Genomic DNA, 6,267 nt, shown 5'->3' with positions numbered 1-6,267 from the left:
ATCACACCTCTGATCAAGTCTCACAGTGTCAGCTTTGTTTTTATACATATGGATATTTATGGAGGACCAGAAGAGCCACGCGCATCGAAATAAAAATTTCTGTGCTTTAATAATGAATTTTAGAATAAATCCTGCAATTGTAAATTCATTTTTGAATTCCAATTTAATAAACTGCATTTCAAAATCCTTTTTCCAATTGCATTTCAAAATCCTTTTTCCAATTGCACTTTAATAAACTGCATTTCAAAATCCTTTTTCCAATTGCACTTTAATAAACTGCAGTTCAAAATCCTTTTTCCACTTGCAATTTAATAAACTGCAGTTCAAAATCCTTTTTCCACCTGCAATTTAATAAACTGCAGTTCAAAATCCTTTTTCCACCTGCAATTTAATAAACTGCAGTTCAAAATCCTTTTTCCACTTGCAATTTAATAAACTGCAGTTCAAAATCCTTTTCCACTTGCAATTTAATAAACTGCAGTTCAAAATCCTTTTTCCATTTGCAATTTAATAAACTGCAGTTCAAAATCCTTTTTTCCACTTGCAATTTAATAAACTGCAGTTCAAAATCCTTTTCCACTTGCAATTTAATAAACTGCAGTTCAAAATCCTTTTTCCACTTGCAATTTAATAAACTGCAGTTCAAAATCCTTTTTTCCACTTGCAATTTAATAAACTGCAGTTCAAAATCCTTTTTCCACTTGCAATTTAATAAACTGCAGGTCAAAATCCATTTCCCTTTCCTGTTCGCTCCGGGATTAGCTGCTGGATTAGCTGCTGGATTAGCTCTTCGATTAACAATTTGCTGGAGGCTATTCAAATTAGCCACACCGTGGGATGTAAGGAGCTCTCTGATTGGTTGGTCAGACACAGGCTGTCTGCCAGCCTGGATTTTCTAGCTCATAGCTTCGCCCTGCTACGAAGCGTGTGTGCTTGTACAAAGGCCGTTCAGCCTCGGGATTTACACTCGGCTCTACACGGATATGTGAAGAATGAAGGGACCCTGCAGCGAAACGGAGAGCCAACCTCTGACTGAGTGCCTGTCTACACAGTCTGACCACCTGTTGAAGGTAAGGTGCTAACGTGGCTAACGCTAGCATCACGGCACGTAGCCCTGTTATTTTAAGATCATCTTAGCTAATGAAAGTTTTACGTCGCAGCTGTACCAGCTCGCTACGTGTTTTGTAAGCTGCTGTGCTCTTCACAAATAAAGCTGGAAGCAGCTCAGACTGTTAGAACCAGCACTGAGGCCTGTTACATTTATACAGTGTTAAAGCAATGGCTGCAACCTACAGCCTTTAAAATAGCGATTACAATGCTGACAGTAAACTCGTCAGTCCAGATGTTACCACATTACTCTATGGTACTTAGAGTTAAAAACAACTGAGACAGGCTGATTAAAATAACAGCTGTCAGTTCTCCCATTCCTTATATCAAGACTGGAGATCACACTACTGATTTCAGTTCATTTAATATGTGAGTGCACAGATTCATTCTCAACTGGACATAAATGATGATCAAAGGTTGTATATATGATGAATTCATCAAATCCCAGCCTCTAACACAGTGCGCTGAATCTTAGCTTTGAATGTCCAGTATATTCTAATCAGTGCAATGTAAGCATTCACCGAACCTATAGTATCTACACCTGTGTGGCAAATGTGTGGTAAAGATACAGATAATGAAATTTAATTATTAATACAATATACATCATGAAAAATGAAAGCTGAAATTGATTCAGTTTAGTACTTTTCTCTGTATGCTCTGTGATTATAAAGGCCTTAAATTCTGTGACATATACTGTAAATAATTTTCACAGAGGTCTTAAAGTACTTAAATCACTGCTGATAGTCTGGTTGTTTACATTTTCACATGTTTTTGTGTCTGTAGGGCTGTTTGATGACGATTTGGACTCCTCTGGGAGATGAGGACACACCCACATCTGTTCCATACTGCAGCCATGGATGGTGTTACAGCTCTGAGTCAGCTTTGGGCCATCAGACGCACACACTGGAAAACCAGCACCTGGACTTCATGCAGGAGAGACTGCCTCAGTGATGTAGGTTCATAAGCGAGTTCAAACATTTCTGGCCTCTTATCACTTAGATTTTGAATGCATTTAAAGCAGGAACTGCACACTAGGGGTGGGTTTTAATAATCGATTCATCGATTAAAATCGATTCTGGCTTGGATAACGTGAAATCGATTCATTAAAATCCTGAGTCGATTTTTTTAATATAAATTTATTTTGCCCGAAACGCCAGAATCTCGAGTGAAACCTCACAAAATTTCAACAACCACCAAACAGCTAAGACAGTAAATGAGAGCAGGTACACGGATTCTGCACAAGGACGTAAACACACAGCGCGGACCCGCGGATCAGAATCAGTGAGATGTCGCCTTTCTCACCCGACGGGCGCTGCAGCTTTAAGCGTCTGCGCGCGTTCCCACGGACGGCAATCACTTTCTGGCACAACAACTGCACGGACACGGTCGGTGCTGAAAGCCGACAGCTCCCTGATTCTGATATTTCGGCGGGTAGCACTTTGTGTACACGCCCTTTTTGCGCTGATTCTAAAGCTGTTAGTTTTATCTCTCTCCAAACAATATTGACCGAAGCAGCAGCAAAAGAAGATCCAAACTACGCTTCATGTAAACATCGTCATGAATTCCCTCTGACTTTTACTGTTTTGCTTCACCCACGATAAAATCACACGTCATGCACAGCTCTCTCTCTCTCTGTGTACTGTTTTCTGCATTATTCGCATTAACAGTAACTCTACTGTTGTTTACAGCGCTGTCGGCCGCTGTTTTTTTTTTTTGTTTTGTTTTTTCATTTTACATTCTTCCGAAAAGAAAACAGAATTTCTGCCGTTCAATACTGAACAAATTTAAACTTTTTAAAATTATGCAAAATGCAAAACGCTCAGCCGTGTCTCTAATAAAACCACTGTAACGTCAGAGGTAACGTTCATATGTTGATTAATGGTTTTCTTTCGTTTTTGATGTACTGCAGAATATTTTTATAAAATCCCAGGCCAGGAAAATCACCTTCATGTTTTTATGTTTTATCTTCAGCTACTTTGACACAAAAGCATCTGCTGTGACGCTCACACCTTTGATAAAGTCTTGCGTGTGTCAGCTTCCTTTTTATAGATACAAAAATATGTCAATGTACTGATCTGAATTATATTCTGTCAAAATTTCCCAGATTCAAATCGAATTTAATCGAATCGTGGATCGAATCGATTCGGGACCTTGTGAATCGGAATTGAATCGATTCTAGAAATCAGTGACGATACCCAGCCCTACTGCACACCTAGCTGTCAAAAGTTTGGCAGCATGAGTACTGTAAAGTTTTGTAGGGTCCTTGTTAAAAATTCCACAAGCACCACACCACATTTGTCATATACAGTTCCATTTTGTACAGGACATTTTGAAATTATATATATATATTCTAGTTATCCACTTGTCAGTAATTTTTGAGTAAATGGATGTCACTGATAAATCAGTGGTGATTCACCTGCAAATGTTTTTAACAAACTTTGTTTTTTGTAGAATTCATCAGCAGCTGTGAGGAGATGCATTTGAATATCTTCTGGTTCCACTTTTCCTTATCTGGAAGCTGAGGATGGCTGATTCCTGACAAGGACACACACCTCAGTGCTTATCATGGGTGTTACATCCTCTGTGCAGCAATTCCAGAGAAAACGAGAGAGCAACGACCACACATTAAGACCAGACAGAAATCTGTCCCTTTCTGGCAGCTGTGGAAACTTCCAATAAGAAAGTTTGCATTCTTAGAACAATGCTGGATCATGTGTGATGTGTCATCATATGAGGATATTACATTTTGACTTAATTCTGCTCAATTAAGTGTTTTGATCGTTGATCCAGTATGGCAGCTTTGTGTTGTGCTGCAAGTTAAAACCCACTGTCCTCATGAGCACAGCATCTAACAACTCTCCTTAAAAAAAGTCGATTGACTTTAACTGGACACAATGGTTTCCAGTGGGAGATACATTCATCAGTCATCCGTGACACTGGAGAAGTCACCTGGATGAGTGATAAAACAATTTTCCATGGAAAATCCAGAGGAACTAAACTTTGTTGTTGTTTCTTTGGGCTCAATTTGCCTGAGGCTGAAATTGAGCCCAAAATGTTTTCTTCTTTCAGAAGAAAACATTTTGCCAATAATCAGATAAAAAGATTGTTGAACCAGGTGGTATTCTCTGGACTTTAAGACCAAAACTGAACTCAGTGAATTGACATTAGACTGGAATTCATAAGATGAATAGAAATACTGCTGAAGCTGAATGATATACATATATGTGTGTGTGTGTGTGTGTGATCTTTGTTTTCTCCAATTCACCAGGTCTGTAAAGTTCAGTATGACTGTGGTACATGATACAAAAGAATAAATAAGAAGAATAACAACTTTATGTGAATAACTTTACTCTTCTTAAAAATAACTCATAAAACAAGTAAAAGTACAAATGTGTACAAGTTAGAGACTTCCTCAGTAAGTTTACACTCTTTTGGAGTGATTTTAATTGTGTGTTAAAAGAAGAAAGAGATTAGAGGTAAAGTAGAGGATGCAGAGTCCATCACTGAGGCCGTCTCTCCTGCATGAAGTCCAGGTGCTGGTTTTCCAGTGTGTGCGTCTGATGGCCCAAAGCTGACTCAGAGCTGTAACACCATCCATGGCTGCAGTATGGAACAGATGTGGGTGTGTCCTCATCTCCCAGAGGAGTCCAAATCGTTATCAAACAGCCCTACAGACACAAAACGTGTGAAAATATAAACAACCAGACTATCAGCAGTGATTTAAGTACTTTAAGACCTCTGTGAAAATCATTTACAGTATATATCACAGAATTTAAGGCCTTTATAATCACAGAGCATACAGAGAAAAGTACTAAACTGAATCAATTTCAGCTTTCATTTTTCATGATGTATATTGTATTAATAATTAAATTTCATTATCTGTATCTTTACCACACAGGTGTAGATACTATAGGTTCAGTGAATGCTTACATTGCACTGATTAGAATATACTGGACATTCAAAGCTAAGATTCAGCGCACTGTGTTAGAGGCTGGGATTTGATGAATTCATCATATATACAACCTTTGATCATCATTTATGTCCAGTTGAGAATGAATCTGTGCACTCACATATTAAATGAACTGAAATCAGTAGTGTGATCTCCAGTCTTGATATAAGGAATGAGAGAACTGACAGCTGTTATTTTAATCAGCCTGTCTCAGTTGTTTTAACTCTAAGTACCATAGAGTAATGTGGTAACATTTGGACTGACGAGTTTACTGTCAGCATTTTAATCGCTATTTTAAAGGCTGTAGGTTGCAGCCATTGCTTTAACACTGTATAAATGTAACAGGCCTCAGTGCTGGTTCTAACAGTCTGAGCTGCTTCCAGCTTTATTTGTGAAGAGCACAGCAGCTTACAAAACACGTAGCGAGCTTGTACAGCTGCGACGTAAAACTTTCATTAGCTAAGATGACCTTAAAATAACGGGGCTAGGTGTGGTGATGCTAGCGTTAGCCACGTTAGCACCTTACCTTCAACAGGTGGTCAGACTGTGTAGACAGGCACTCAGTCAGAGGTTGGCTCTCCGTTTCGCTGCAGGGTCCCTTCATTCTTCACATATCCGTGTAGAGCCGAGTGTAAATCCCGACGCTAAACGGCCTTTGTACAAGCACACACGCTTCGTAGCAGGGCGAAGCTATGAGCTAGAAAATCCAGGCTGGCAGACAGCCTGTGTCTGACCAACCAATCAGAGAGCTCCTTACATCCCACGGTGTGGCTAATTTGAATAGCCTCCAGCAAATTGTTAATCGAAGAGCTAATCCAGGAGCTAATCCAGCAGCTAATCCCGGAGCGAACAGGAAAGGGAAATGGATTTTGACCTGCAGTTTATTAAATTGCAAGTGGAAAAAGGATTTTGAACTGCAGTTTATTAAATTGCAAGTGGAAAAAGGATTTGAACTGCAGTTTATTAAATTGCAGGTGGAAAAAGGATTTTGAACTGCAGTTTATTAAATTGCAAGTGGAAAAAAGGATTTTGAACTGCAGTTTATTAAATTGCAGGTGGAAAAAGGATTTTGAACTGCAGTTTATTAAATTGCAAGTGGAAAAAGGATTTTGAACTGCAGTTTATTAAATTGCAACTGAAAAAAGGATTTAAAATGCAGTTTATTAAAGTGCAATGAAAAAGGATTTTGAACTGCAGTTATTAAATTGGAA

The sequence above is a fragment of the Oreochromis niloticus genome, unplaced genomic scaffold (assembly GCF_001858045.2).
Source record: "Oreochromis niloticus isolate F11D_XX unplaced genomic scaffold, O_niloticus_UMD_NMBU tig00008036_pilon, whole genome shotgun sequence".
Taxonomy (NCBI): Eukaryota; Metazoa; Chordata; class Actinopteri; order Cichliformes; family Cichlidae; genus Oreochromis; species Oreochromis niloticus.
This window is presented reverse-complemented; position numbering follows the sequence as displayed.